The sequence below is a fragment of the Triturus cristatus genome, chromosome 12 (assembly GCF_964204655.1).
Source record: "Triturus cristatus chromosome 12, aTriCri1.1, whole genome shotgun sequence".
In the NCBI taxonomy this organism is placed as follows: domain Eukaryota; kingdom Metazoa; phylum Chordata; class Amphibia; order Caudata; family Salamandridae; genus Triturus; species Triturus cristatus.
This window is the reverse complement of record NC_140595.1, coordinates 460,924,438-460,940,141: the sequence shown is the minus strand read 5'-3', so window position 1 is coordinate 460,940,141 and position 15,704 is coordinate 460,924,438. Positions and strand designations below refer to the sequence as shown.

Below are 15,704 nucleotides of genomic sequence, written 5' to 3'. Positions count from 1 at the left end.
CAATGACCAAGGGCGACACCCATGGTGTGGGGCCCGAGACCTTCTCAATTACCTCTAGTTGTTCTTCCTTTCTTAGTTCCTCCTCGACCTGCGGGCATTAGTGCAAGGGTACCCTCCTATGTCTCAGTGCGGTCGGCTTGACCGTGGAGTCGATGTGTAATTTGAATTGTTTCCCTTTTAGACTTCCGAGGCCTTCAAACAGCATGGGGAACTCTTTAAGGATGTTGTGGGCATGCTGGTCGCGCACCTGGTTAGTACAGAAAACCAATTCTAAATCTTCAGCGGTGTGGCAGCTGAGGAGAGTGCCTCTCTTCCATTCTGTGACGTGGAACCTTGTGGGGATACTATGTCCCTCGCTGGCGACCTCTACCTCAATGACTCCTCTCAGGGAAAGTGGTTCAGTCCCTCCATAAGTGTAAATCTTTGATTTGGAGGGTGACAGAGGCAGCTGCGGTGACAGGCATTCATATTGTGCGCTGTCCATGATGTTAACTGAGGCTCCTGTATCTATGAGGACTTTGACGTCGGATCAAGCCACCATGATGGAACACATGGGTGGTGGCCTGCGGCGTGGGACATCCCAGCTCACGAATGATACCATAAACACGTTGTCGTCATCTACACCCAACCCGTAGCCCGGTGGGGTGGTGTCTGTCTGTTTGAGCGGGTGGTCCAGTGATAGCTGTCTGACAGCCGCGGACACTCCTCATTGCCCCGATGTGTTGGTCCTTGATCTTCTGCTCCGACATACTTTAACGAAATGGTTTACCTTCCCACATCAGGAGAAGGTCTTGCCTTTCGCGAAACATGGGCCGGCGGGCGGGTGTTCCATGCTGCAGTTTCCGCACGTTCTCCTCATGGATGACCTCATGTTCGCCCGGGGTGTCATTGGGCTTCTTTGAATGGCGTCTGCCCTCTCTTCTTTGACCGCCGGTGGTCTAGGTGGTCCTTAGGGGGGCAGGTGGCGATTAAGTGCTACTTCCATCTCCTCCGCCCGTGCATTGGACAACTCATGGGACCTTGCTATTACTGGTATTCCATCGAGTGACATCCCCGGTTGCCTGAGTATCAGGCGGCGTAGCAGCACCAATTTGCACCCTTGTATGATCTGTGCTCTTATCTCCTCCTGTTGATCAGTGAACGTACATGAGCTCATTAGCTCTCTTAGTCTATGGATTCGGACTCTTCTTGCTTTTCTTGGTGGAGCTTAAACCTTTCGAAATCGGGGTTGATTTGAGGGTCAAAATGTCTGTTTAATGCTGCCACCGCCGCATTGTAATCGTTGTTGGCCCCGGTGTTCAGGAATGTTATGAACAGGTCATACAGTTCCCCTCCCCCATAGCACATGAGTAGTGACAGTTTCACCATGCCATCTGTTTCTCTCATGCTGGTGAAGTAGTGATCTAGTCAGCCAATCCAGGACTTCCAACATGATGCGGCTGTGGCGGGGTCCGCCTCTTCACTGAAGGGGGTAAGGGTGACACCGTGGCGTGACCATATTGTGGCGGGGGTTGTTGCTGTGGTTGCAGGACTGCAGCTTGGGGGCCAGCACCCCCTGCTTGGGCTGGAGCGCTCATTTTCTCTGGCTGAGGCACGTGGTGTGCTCTTTGAGTGTCTCTTGTTTTGTGTGTGATTGGTTTTGCCAAGTCTTGTTTTGCACTGTGCTTCACCCAGCGCAGTGTTGCAGTGGGGCGGCAGCACTCTCGCTTGAGGTGTCCAATCGTGTGCTTCTTTCCCCATTTTGTTTTTGTTTGCCTTGTGTGGTGCACACTTGGTTCTGCCAATGCTTGATTGTATTCCTGTTAGCTCTGTGCACATGCGGTTGGTGGAGGGCCCACTGTGGTAGGTCAACTGTCTTTGATCTGGTCTCTCTCAGCATGTGTGGGCCTAGGCGGGGAGAGGACGAACTTTGGAGCGGGCCAATCAGAGATGAGTCACGCAGCAGTGACTCAGGCCTACACGCTCATGGGGAGCTGCACTGACCTCTGGGCCTGTGATCTCTCTTGGCGGGCCAGTGCACCACGTGGTGGTCGCACGCAGCGGCGCTTGCTGGGCAGCCTTCCTCCTCACCGTTAGGCTTCACGGCCTCATGGGGGGGGGGTCGTTGGCAGGCCGCCAGCCCTGGGGCGTTACTTCCGATCCACACAGCGTCAGGGGCACACGCAGCGCTTCGCCTCAAGCAGGCCAGGGCACAGCGCTGCAGTCGAGCCGCGGGCTCCTCCGGTACGTCAGAGGCGTGGGTGGGACCTGCCTCGTCGCCAATGTAGAATTTTGTCACGCGGGCCTGGTCACTTGGCACTCGGCTGATTCCAGGTAACGCGCAGCAGCAATAATACAACGCACACTCAGTGTCACAGTGTGGGCCAAGACCACAAGCGGTCATGCCCCAGTTTATTTAATCCTCCAGGCGAACCCGCCCTCCAGGGTGAATGCATCTCGATACAGTGTATAGTGCGGGTCGGGTGGCTCCGTCACTACACTTGCTATGTGTGACATTTTCATAATGTCATTGTAATTATGAGTCAGTCGCCGCAGGGGTTTGCACCAGTTTTAATATATTCTTAGAGTTTCTCTTTTCCCAAATGGGGCTGATTTCTGATATTTATATGTTTCCCTCGTCTTCATTGCTTGATTTGTGCTCGTAAGAAAGTGTCACTCATGCTGTTTGAAATGTCACTCATAATTACACTATAATTATGAAAATGTCACACATAGCAATCTGAAACCTTGGCAGCTATGATTTCTGTTATTCTACCATTGTTCGGGAACTGATGTACAGCGTCTTTTTTTCTTCATTGTAATTTAACGTTATTAATTCTGCTCTTTTGAATCACTGAATCCATAGTTTGATATTCATTTTTCTGTGAAGCCATTGTTCACAGTACAAAAATAAGTTTAAAAAAAATTGAAAAGAGGAGTTTGTTCACTGACATGGCTTCCTTTGTCGTCATTGTCACGTGGATTTTGCAACTGGATTTAATGTATTTATCACGGATGTTTTTGGTGCCCGACTTACATAATCTATTCCTCACTTGTCTGAGGCGCTCTTATCCAATTGCTATTTGTCTATTCTGTGCTGTGATTGCAGTCTCTTTCAAGAATCACCTCACTTCTACTGGTGAAGGAGCATGGATATATATGAGAGGCTACAATGGATTTCAGTCGTGAGCAAGAGGGGATGGGGACTGGCAGCAGTACCGTGTGCAAAGCTTGTGCTTCCCGTTGTGAATTTCCCTCTCCATCCAGCAATCTTCACCTTCCTTTTCAGGAGTGTTTTCTCCTTGGTTTACACATGGGCTTATCTGAAGGAAACCATTCAGTCAAAGGGCTTAGAATAGTGGATGACTACAACGCATTTACCATACAATTTGTTATTATGTTACGAACGACGGACCTGAACCCCTATGGTGATTCAAACTAATCTAAGAAGCTGTGTGGCAAATCTTACATAAACTAAATGCCTTAGGAGGGCAGATGAGGCCCCGCCTAAATCCACTCCTTTGGAGATTCAGTTTAGCTGTGCCAAGTATCTTGGTAGCAAATTGGTTAAAGCGGGTCGCTCCCATGGTAGACTAGGCTCATGCAAAATCTTTGGATCATCCCATGCATCCTCTTCCACAGTAAATTGGTCTAAGAAGGGAAATAGTAAAGGTGCTCTGAATCAGACAGTATTGGGCATAGTATGCATACCATAATGGACCCTGCCGCACTTCTCAAAATCTGAAAGCAAAACATAAGATTTACGAATATCAAGAATGTCAGCTGAGCAGTCTTCGCACAATTTCTTTGCCCCAAACTAGTCTAATTTGACAAAAAAGATGGCAGTGCATTTTGTAAATAAACTGATGTTAATGCCAGCCTAAAACACTGCTTTAAAACAGAGAAGCTGGGCTCTTTAGAGAAATATGGAAATTTAGCAGAGTCTTTGGGAGCAGAAAGACTGTGAGAGAAATAAAAATGCAGGCACGATCCAGCATCCTGGAGTAGGCTGGTAGCAAAGAAAGTTTAAAACTGGAAACTATTTTAGAAATAGCTTTGATATCAGGAACTGCTAATAACTCTGGAAGGAAGCTAGACCAACCAGTAAGAAGCTAAGCAAACAAAAGTGCTATATGAATCCTTCTACATAATGGTTGGGATGGCAATCCAGATGTAACTGGCACGTCTAGGAGAAGAGGTGGTGCTCTGCTGCTACGGTTGGAGGCTGGGTGATGATTGCTGTGGATGCCGGTGTTCCCTCGCCACCGGCATCCACATCCACCGGAGGGAGCCCTAATGTGCACTACACGCTCAGGAGGCAACACCTTCTAATCCTGTTGTATCCGGAGTGTGGAGTGGTGAACCCATGTCGGGAGGCACTCGGGCGCGGACTGGAACAGGAGTTACACAGACTCCACAGATACCGACTAAGAGTAAAGCGGACAAGATGGCGAAGCACGGAAACACAGATCAAACAGCAAATAAATTAGACGCAATGCTTGCTGCGATAGAGCGGTTGGAAGAAAACATCAACCAGACCCGCACCTCTCTAGAATCCAAAATAGATAAGGTAGCAGTCGACCTTACTCATCTGCATGCAGATCACCAGAAGCTAACAGATCGCACCACTGTCCTTGAATCCTCACTTGCCGACATCAAACCACAAGTGGTCCAGACGGACAAGCAGGTCCAGGACCTGCTCAACCGAGTAGCGTTCTTGGAGGATAGGGCTGAGGACGCTGAAGGGTGTGCACATAGAAACAATGTACACATAGTGGGAGTTCCGGAACGCTGGGAAGGTAGAGAACCCGCGCTGCACATGGAAAAATGTCTCAAAGATCTCCTGCCGGAGTTTGTTATCGAGCGGGCACATAGATTCCCTGTGCGGCCCCCCCTACGGGGTCTAATCCACGACCCATGCTCCTCCGACTTCTCAACTATCGAGACCGTGACTCCATCTTACAGGAAACCAGGAAACTGCAAGATATCCAGATAGACAACCACAAAATAATGTTCTTTCCGGACTATACCATCCAGGTGCAGAGGCAACAATACTCCTTTATGGCGGTGAAGAAACGACTCCGGCAGCACAGCCTGAAATACTCCCTGCTCTTCCCGGCGCGATTGCGGGTAGTGTTGAATGACAAAACGCATTTCTTTGCCACGCCAGAGGAAGCAGAGGACTGGCTGGACACCTTTACCGCCGTGAGATCTCGAGGTGACTCTGTGGTGGCCACATTGCCAAAACTGAGGGGTCCCTCCCGCCGCCGCAGGAGAGAGAGAGAAGGTCGCTGGGGGCCCGATCGCCGCCTTCGCCGCCGATGGGACCACACACGGATTTGATTCTCAGCGGACAGCGAGATGCCTTGCAGGCGGTGGCGGAGATTAGTGGCTCTTTGGGGGCTGAGGACGCATCAAACATGAGCCAACATGACCTGTCCAGTGATGATGAGCTGATATATGGGCTGTGAACCTCACAGGACTCGACTGAGTAGCCAGATGTCACTCCACAGACAGCCAATCACATCATATGAACACTGTGAGACTCTATAATTGTTTGGACTTCAAGCTGAGGTATTGTGCTGTATGTGTAGAAATCGCTGAGGATGTGTCCATGCGCGGGGGCTGCAGGTTGGCCATTGCATTGGGTATGGTGCGAGGAGTGCAACCGGGCCACTAGAAGGGAGGAAGGGGTTTGAAGTCCAGCTCTGTCATGGCTGTGTTGGCACTGAAATATACCGTTGGCTTAGCTGGAGTCCCTGGGTTCAGGCACACAGCTGGCTCACATTACATTGTACTCAGCCCGTAGATGGGGGCCTCTAGAATATGAGGCACGGATATTATTAATCGCTAGTACGTAATGCGCAGCGCACCCCCCCCAGGTCGTTTTGACTGTTGCCTCTGTTGAGGGTTTGGACGATTGCCTGTTGCACTATCGCCCTTTTGGAATTATTTCAAAGTTTCTGTTATTATATTGGTTTGTTATGAGGTGTCTTTTAATACACTCCGCTCCTATTCGACAAACATTGCCGCGAGGTCTCATGTGGGGAAAGCAGGGCACTGCAAGGCCACATATACTGTGTGATTCTGATGGGTTGAAGTGGATGCACGGGAGGGTTGTGTACTATAGAAAATATGTCTACAGTTAGAATTGGTACTTCGAATGTGCGAGGCATGCATACACCGTCCCGCAGGTATCAGATATACTCATACCTCAAGAGACATCATATACAAATAGCTCTCTTGCAGGAGACCCACCTGACTGCAGCGGAAATACAGCGCTTACACCGTCGCTGGCGAGGTCGATTATATGCTACGGGGTATTCAGCATATGCCCGAGGTGCGCTAGTCTGGGTGCGGCCGGGGGTCCCCTTTACAGTTACACAATCATTGACAGACACAGAAGGAAGATATGTGGTGGTGAGGGGCACACTAGATGGCAAACAGGTTGTGATTGCATCATTGTATGCTCCCATCACCGACCAGGCCGTTTTTTTTAACGATATGTCACGCATCCTAGCGCCATGGCATGACGTACCTATGCTTTTGGGGAGAGACTACAATAGCGTACTTGATGCCACATTGGACCGATCCTTCCCACCCCTGCCGGGCACAGCCACACACGCTGCCATGAAGGCGCTGACTAACTGGGCGGAACAATGGCGCCTCAGAGACATCTGGAGACATCGCAATCCCCACGACAGGGTGTACTCTTATTATTCTGGGGCTCACGGTTTACATGTGCGACTGGATAGGTACATGCTTTCTGAGGAATTACTTCCACATGTGTCTGCGGTTTATTATTTAGGAAGGACACACTCAGATCATAATCCACATTTACTGGAGATACTGTGGGAACCCCCCCGGTCACCGATTCCGACCTGGCGGATGCAACCAGACGTGTTTTTAGATGCACCCTTCCGGAATCTGCTGGCCACACATATAGCACACTACTTTAAAGAGAACACTGGTACCTCTAGGACGCCCCAAGTAGAATGGGATGCGTTCCACATAGTGGTTAGAGGTGAATGTCTTGGAATGCAGGCCGGTATGCGAAAGCAAGTAGAGACTAAACTCACACGTATCGAAAATAACCTGCTCCAGGGAGAGGGAGAGGCTGTAGAGGGTGACAATGGGTCTTTGGCACGAGTCAAGGGGGAACATTCCTGATTACTTGACCAACTCCATAATCTGAACTATGCAGCACACTCAGCGCGCACTCATCACATGGGGGACAAACCTGGCAAGTTGTTATCGTGGCCAATACGGCAAGATACAATTACCACACCTGTGACGTCTATACAAAATACACATGGCGTCATGGTCCATACCCAGGCAGATATACACGAGGCCTTTGTAGAGCACTACACTGTAATGTATCGGTCTTGCTTGCAGCCTACGGACGCAGACATACAGGAGTTCCTTTCGTCCCTGACGCTGCCGTGTCTGGCGGAGCATCAACAGGACGAATTAGGTGTCCCTTTGCTACCGGACGAACTGAGTGAGAGTATTTTCTCCCTATCAGACGGCGAATCCCCAGGTCCGGATGGACTACCGTCTGAATTTTTTAAAGCTTACACCGATATATTAATACCAGAGCTGCTGCGAGTATATACGGCGGCCCTAGAGGACTCCGCCCTCATGCTTACACAAACCGAGGCGACGCTGGTCTCCCTCCTGAAACCAGGTAGAGACCCTGCAAATTTAGGCTCTTATCGCCCACTGGCCTTGTTAAACACGGATTATAAAATCCTTGCTTCCACCCTGGCTAGGCGTATATCTCCGTTTGTACCAGCCCTGGTTCACAGCAACCAAAACGGATTTGTCCCAACTAGGAACACCTCCCTCAACATCCGTAGGTTATTCAGAGTTCAGAAATATGCAACGAAACAGTGGCCACAATCTGGCTGCTTAGTACTCGACCTGGAGAAGGCCTTTGATTCAGTGGAGTGGCCTTACCTCGCATCGGTGCTGCACAAATATGAGCTGGGAGATGGGTATTTAGAAATGGTGCAGTTGTTGTATCAGCGACCCACGGTACGAGTCCGCACAGGCAGACTTGTGTCGGATGCAATCAGAGTCAGACGGGGAACTAGGCAGGGATGCCCGTTGTCTCTGCTGCTCTTTTCCCTCGCCATGGAGCCATTGGCGATTATGCTTCGAGAAAGTGGAACAGACTGGGGTATACCCCTGGAAGATGGGCTCCATACGGTGTCCCTATATGCCGATGACCTGTTGCTGTACATGAGAGACCTGCATGAGATACCGCTGGCTGTATCCGATATATTCTGCAGGTTTGAGGAAATCTCTGGACTTAAGGTGAATTGGGCCAAGTCGGGCGCTTATTCTTTTAATGAAAGCGTGGATGCGACTGAGATAACAATAAATGGATCGGCGCTTGCCTGGTACCCGACAATGTTTAGATATCTGGGCATATACATTTACAAGTCCCCTGTGGACATACTAGAAGGCAACTTGGTTCACGCCATCACTTCCATACGGGCGCAGATACAATTCTGGAAAACTCTGCCACTAAATGTGATGAGTCGAGGTACCCTTACTAAAATGATAGTATTGCCCAGACTATTGTATTATTTTGCAAACTTGCCAATATATGTCCCGGTGCGGCTGTTTCGGGAACTGGAGGGGTTAATCAGAGGCCTAATATGGAACACGGGGCGGCCCAGAATAGCGCTGCAGAAATTATATGCACCACCGGAACGTGGGGGCTTGGCGGTCCCTCATCTAGAATTTTATTATTTGGCTGCTCAGCTGCAGTGGGTCGCAAAGTGGCTCAGTGGTAAACACCTGGCAGATACCGCCACAAAGTCATACTCATGGACACAGACACAAATCTATGGCTTATTTCACCCACTGGCGAACTCTCTCCGCCCGACATAGTTACACATTGAGATAGCTTACAGGTGCTACCGTAGGAGTCTTCAGCTTACAAAGGACACCGTCCCCTACGCTCCAGTACTGCCTCTGGTAGGTACGCCCTGAGGTAGAGAAGTTGTAACTGACATAGAGCTGGCGTCCTGGACGGAGGCGGGAGTGGAGACTTTGGGGGATCTGTATGTGGATGGTGCCTTATTGTCCTTTGCAACTCTGTCAGAAGATACTGGCTTGCCGGTAGGCCAGTTTCTCCTGCATGCAGCTATCATACGGACATTAACACAAACATGGGGAGATCTGTGGACTGAACCGCAAACACATCAGCTGCTGCAGTATTTACATGTGATGGGGGAGGGGACGCATGTGGTTCATTGGCTGGTGCAGGCCCTACTTGCACACGTACTGAACCCATTGCAGAAACTCCAGGCGAGCTGGGCCAAGGACAGAGGTCAACCCTGGGCAGACAGGATTGGGAACGTGTCTTAGCTAGCGCCACGCACATACCGCGTAACTCACGTTTTAAACTCATACAAACTTATATATTACACAGAGCGTACCTCTCGCCAGACAAGATCAATAGATACTTTAACATCACCACTTCGGCTTGTCCGAGATGCCATCTACCAGGCACTGACTTATTACACATGCTGTGGTCCTGCTCCCTGCTTCACACCTATTGGTGCACAATGGCGGAAACTCTAACCAGCAGCACCACCGTTGAAGTGCCATGCACATGGGAGATTTGTATCCTGGGGTTCTATAAACGTACAAAAGCTAACAGAGTGAGCTCCAGATTCTACGACTTAGGTTTAATCACCGCAAAGCGATTAATAACTAAAAGATGGAAGCACAGGGACCCTCCAGAGGCATCCTACTGGCTAAAATCTCTAGACAACTGGGCGCAGGCGGAGAGCACCATTCTTCACAGAGAAGAAACAGCTGGGCCGCGCAGGTTTCCTATTGCTCAAGCTTGGGATGACATGTTGAAAGCTCTTGCACAGGCGGGTGAAGCAATGTGTGCTCCCCAAGCACGAGAAGAGGCCTGAAGAGGCTATCCGGGTGGGTTAGATAAGCCGTGCACACAAGGTACTCTTGGACAGGACTATTAGTGTGGGCAACTACTCCACATTCCTTCATATTACGAAATGGACACGACCCCAGGTACAGGACATCTTGGACTCCAGACAACTACACATAGACTAGGGACAACAACCCATACTTGACAAACCACGCGCGCCCCCCAATATGACCTCGTTTAAACGGCGCATAATATTCTAGATGTTGGATGCTTTGTGTACTTGATATCTCACAGTTTTGTTGTATTTATTTTTACAATTATTGGTTATGATTTTTAGGTTGGAAGATGTAGACATCCGGCAAATCAGCGATACTGCTTGTCCCCTAAAATTCATGTCTTATTGTTCATTGTTTCCTAGAAATTGTACTATATACGCACCATATATTGATGTGTTGACAGACATACTCGCATAGTACTAATAGATGCAAGCAGAAGATACATAAGATAGGCATGTCCTACCCCTCAATCAGGGGTGACGGTGTATATGGGTATTACACACCCATATCAAACTTCTAACGCACGTTCACTGATGAGAAGTAGCGGTAACATTATACGGTGAATGTCATAGGAGATGATTTATAATTATGCAGGTACTGCCGCAGTGATAATAACCTTGTATATCAGTGCAGTGTCGGACTATGATTGCTTGGTTTGTATTAAGAAATTGTTGAAAATTTAAATAAAGATGTTTAAAAAAAAATAAATGAATCCGTCTACAGGCCAATTGTATTAAACTGTTTCCTGTAAATTTACGCAGACTCTTAGGTTATGATTGATTGGCAGCTCGAGCTGCTGAGATGTAGAATTTAGAAACTTACCTCCTTCACAAGATCTTAGACAATGTAAATGGAGAGTGTAACCAGGATGTAGGAGTACTTACAGTTGCAGTGAGATTCTCTTTAAGGTGAGTGTCCAGACTAAAGAGGGCATTGAATGGCTTTGATTCCAGTAAGACGGAGACTGGGTATCCACACATTGCTTCACAGTCTGCAACTTAAAATGATATTTTCTGCATGAGTCCTTGGCTTCCTTCTCTCACCTCATCTCATGCTGTTGATGACCCTCCTCAAAAATGTTATACTTAGAATGACCGGCTTCAAAGCTGACCCACAAATGCTGGTCTTGTACTGCAAATGCTTCTTTTTAATAAACAAAATAAAAAATGGTTAAACTTGGGAAGTCAAGACTGACACCGGAAGTAATGCAAATAATCGGGAAGACACCAACCCTAACCAGGCCATGTGCAGATTAAAGTTTCTGCAAGGACCCAGCGATCAGTGGGCCACAACCGCACACGAAATAAAGAACATTGAGATTAGGGATTGAATGTCTAAAGAAAGAGCAACATATAGTGTAAAAGCCAGGAGTGCTGAAGACCAGCAAAAATATTTGAAATAAATATTTTGCCAGATCACAAATGCACATCTGCGTAAAAAGGAATGCCCTTCATTGCCAAGCACCAACCTCCAGATCTGTTGGCTTTTCTAATGCTTGTTAATCATCATTTTTGTTCATTGAGACCTTTTTATTGAACTGGTGGTATTTATCATGCCAGGTCAAAATTGATTTTCATCGGTACTGCTTGTCTGTTTCTCCAGTTTTACACGTCCTTTATGCACAGCCTTATTGTGCCTGTTTGATCCATGCAGATTTGTCAACTCATATCTTACTTTTAGGGATTTGCAGCCAGCCATCTTCATCCATTGATATGTTATTGTGCCATTCACATTTTCTGCTGCCCACTATATCACTCAGCATGGGGTTGTTCATGAGGCCTGTTCAGCCATTTGGTAACTTAACTGTGAGTGGCAGCATTCTGCCCTTTCACAAGGAGCACTTTCACGCACAAATTAGTTCCCATAGGTGTCAGGAACTACTTTAGCAGTTTGTGATTTATAATTCCAAAATAATATTTTTGCTTTTAGCCAATATTAATTTTTGTTTTAGACTAATGAGGGCTCTGCAGGTTACAAAAAGGTTTGCAGAATTATGAAAAGACAAGCATTGACAAAGTCAAAAGGTTGTCACCCAATGCTTATTTTTCCAAAAAACGATGCTTATCACGACATAACTGCAATAGCTTACATAAGCACTATTTGTGAAATAGTGACATTGCCTCTGCCAATCCAAGTGCTTAGAATGCTGACACTAACAACGGGTTGTCTGCTTGTTAGATTCAGTGGCAGGTACATGAGCCAGTCAGACAGTGGACGTGTTTATTCGCCTTTGCTAATTAAATCTTGTGTGGGCTGAAGCTTATTGCATTGTACACATGCTGTCAAATGGTGACGATTGTGATGACCAGTTTCTTTCCTGTGGCTCTTCCATACGAATCAGTGGACAGTGCTTAATATGAGCCTGCGGTTTCCGGTGCTCGGCACTGGCAGTTATTTGTCAACACTGGCACTTACTACGAAGTCTGCCACGTGGTGGCGCTGCGTTTCTAATCTAGAAATTAGCACAGCAACAATTGTTTATTAATTCAACATACATTAAAATGCCTGCTGGCCAAGCTACTATAGCTTTGGGGCCCTGGAATATTCTCACTTATAGGAGTGTGATGTGAGTAGTTGCTATGTGTGTGTCACTAGCAGCGCCAATTGGTGTTGCAAGGCTGCAGTCACCACATGACGAGGGCTTTCGCACCTATGTTTGTTTTACAAATTAAGCACTACAGTGACACAGTTGCTGGGTGGGCACTTAACAGCAATGAATGCTATCTTTAGAAGGCAATAACCACTGTTAACGCCCGGAGAAGAGAGCAATAATGTATATTTATTTTTATGCGGTTGTGATCTCTCTTGTATCTTAACTCTTTGTAAAACAGCCACTGGTTGATCGAGTATATCATGTTTTTCATATTGCTTTTTGGTTATAATGACATACAAACATACATCTACTTTGCCTTCCAGCAGTACCAATCCCAGAATGATAGAGAGTGCCACAAATCAATATAATCGCACAGCTCAGCTCCCAGTGCCTTTGTTGGACCTACACAGTCGTGGACAGTCGCACCACAGACATTCTTGTGTCTGTGCATTGTTGTTACTGTGTCGCATGTGCTATATTGATGCAGTTTGGAGAAAGACCCTTGTGGGTGCCTTGTTTAGATCAAGGTAATAATGTCCCTTAAAGGAAATGCCAGTCGTGTCTGAGAGTCTGCTCTGAGCTTGGATCGCAATTAGACACAGCTGCCTAATTGGCGATAATTCGCGTCCCTGTCTTGTTATTTAGGAGCGTGAAATCAAGGGGGTAATATAAGTAGATTGCTGTGGTAAACCTGTCATCAAGAAGTGGATCCTAAAATAGACAGAAATGATGGAAGACCGTATTCCTCGTGGGCTGTTCCCAGGGGCGGCTCCTCCTTTAGAGCGGAGGAGCGTCGCCCCACTTAAATGCCCCCAAAGCCCCAGAGATGAAAAATAAAATGGAAATTTATTGCTATTTTATTTTTCATCATCCCGTCCTGAAATGAGTGTCAGGACGGGTGGGACCTGCTGAGTGGCAGGGAGGAGTGGTGGGCAGAGGGCTGCCTGTGCACTATTTAAAGAGGGCATGTCTCTCTTTGGCCGGCCGTCTTGCGACGGCCAGCCAGACATGCACACTTTAAACCTCTCAACCCAACTGTCATAGACAGCTGGGTTGAGAGGAAGTGCAGGCCTCCAGTGGACTGGGGAACGCTGAGAGATGCCGCTCCATCCAATCAGGCCGCTGCTCTCATGCTGTTTAACAGCATGTGAGCAACATCAGGATTGGGCAAGGGAGTTTGCTGGTTCTCACACTGCAGTCGAGGAAAGAAGATGTCTGAACAGGAGGACGTGTTCAAAAAGAGTTTAGTTTTTTATTTTATATGTGTGCACATCTCCTCCCTCCCCGTAGATGCCAGCCGCCACTGCTGCTTGCCGAAAGCACTGGTTGATAAGAACGTTGGACACTTGGGTATAAAACAGTGCCTGGTTCTAAATATGTAGTGTAATGTACTCAAGATACTTCATAGCACTAGGCATCAGCTCAAAAATTTTGTATTTCAGCCTCGCCTTTTAGCATAGGTAGTGAGCACCTGCAGAAACCCCATCTGGCCCTGTCACTACCTCTGTAGGACACTGGTGTTGTAACATTTTCATTTTCTACCCTCTGTTTCTCTCCCTAGAAAAATGGTGTTCATTTAAATAGAATAGTTTAGTGTATTTCTAAATTTCAAATAAACATTTTAGCAAAGGACACCACATTAACCGAACATACGCAATTCCCCTAATTCTGTAAAATTGTCAGGAAACCTAGTCAGGGTGGCTTATTAACCACTTGTTTCTTAACTACCCGACCGTCCTCCAATCGCGGGTGTCGTCGCAGCTCAACTTGTGGATTTGTGATTAACAGCGGCTGAAAAGTAAATAACGTTGATTTAATCATGAATGTTAACAACTTTATTATATAGTTCTCAATACCACTTGTCTTACTCTTATGAGTGCTGTAATAACATGGCTTAGTGTTAGCCAAAATAATGGTATTCCGTTTTCTAACCTTGGAAGAATGGAAGACTGGGTTGGCCTTGCATGGATATGTTAATGAACATGTGACATGCAGATCGAAGCTTTGGTCAGACTGAAAGTGTAAGACCTACATGTCCATGTTACTACAGAAGGTACGAAGCAAATCTGAGAAACCCGGATGTCCTACATAAGGCTATTTTGATGAAAAACTCCAGGGTGTTTTTTGGAGATTTAATAACTTTTGGAACCAGTTCAGTAGGCTTGTGCATACATGTGAAAGTGTCTTATGATTCTTGAATAGCCCCCTATTGCAGCACCTTTTGTAGTCAGTTGACATGGACCTGAAGGACAGATCCACACTTCTATCTCTCAGTTTTGATTGTATTGAAGACAAAAGCACCGGCCAGCAAACAAACACTCTCCCAGATTGCCCTCTAATTACGATGGACAGTAAGATAACTGCAATGGTAAGTGTATTATTGTCTACTTCCTCATGGAAAGAAACAGGTCCACCTAAAAACGGCAATTCTTATTGCCTAAAATGGGCACACTCTGAATGGGTCTCCATCCTTCCCTCTGGATTCGGATCCCATGGATCCTATACCCTGGATCCCATTAATTTACTGCGTAAGAATTTGGGATGCACCTTGCCCTTATTTACTCATTGGGTGTCACTGACAGATCTCCACACCTGCTAAGTACTTTTGGTCCTTATTATATACTCGATCAAGTTAAACAAGCAGACAATGTGGGTATGCTAATCAATTTGCACATCTATTATAGTCTAGTATAGTAATTTGTCACTAGTTACAGTTCCGTTACATATCATCTGGGTGCTCTCATGGTGTCACAACACCTGCCCACTTAGGTGTAGATCCGCTAGAACTGTAAAGACAGTCTAGACCCAAAGTCCAACAAATACACCGAAGCACACCACTCTTAAATTACTCTAATCCTTTGTGCGTAATCTGCAGTCCAGCCAATCAAAAGGTTTCCTTTGAAGAAGTTCACCACAAATGATGAGTCAGGTCACTGTAGGTGTTTTAATTCATTCCATTATAGACAAAAAACAGCAGCCGACGCGCGTTTCGTCCTCCATGGACTTCCTCAGGGCTGCAAAATCATATGTAAATACCATTTGTACCATACATTATGTTTTACAAATGCTGTAAGCATATTTCTTATTTAAAGACAGAGTTAAATCTTTAAGCAAAAACCCGAGTGAGCTGAGCAAATATAACAGTAACCATGTGTCAATAAAA

At 46.9% G+C, this 15,704-nt stretch overlaps 1 protein-coding gene across 1 annotated transcript in view; it reads left to right on the top strand.

Moving 5' to 3' along the window:
• The window catches only part of ITFG1 (integrin alpha FG-GAP repeat containing 1), a 1,870,060-nt gene that overhangs the window by 514,175 nt on the left and 1,340,181 nt on the right, over nt 1-15,704 (top strand). The window lies entirely within an intron of this gene.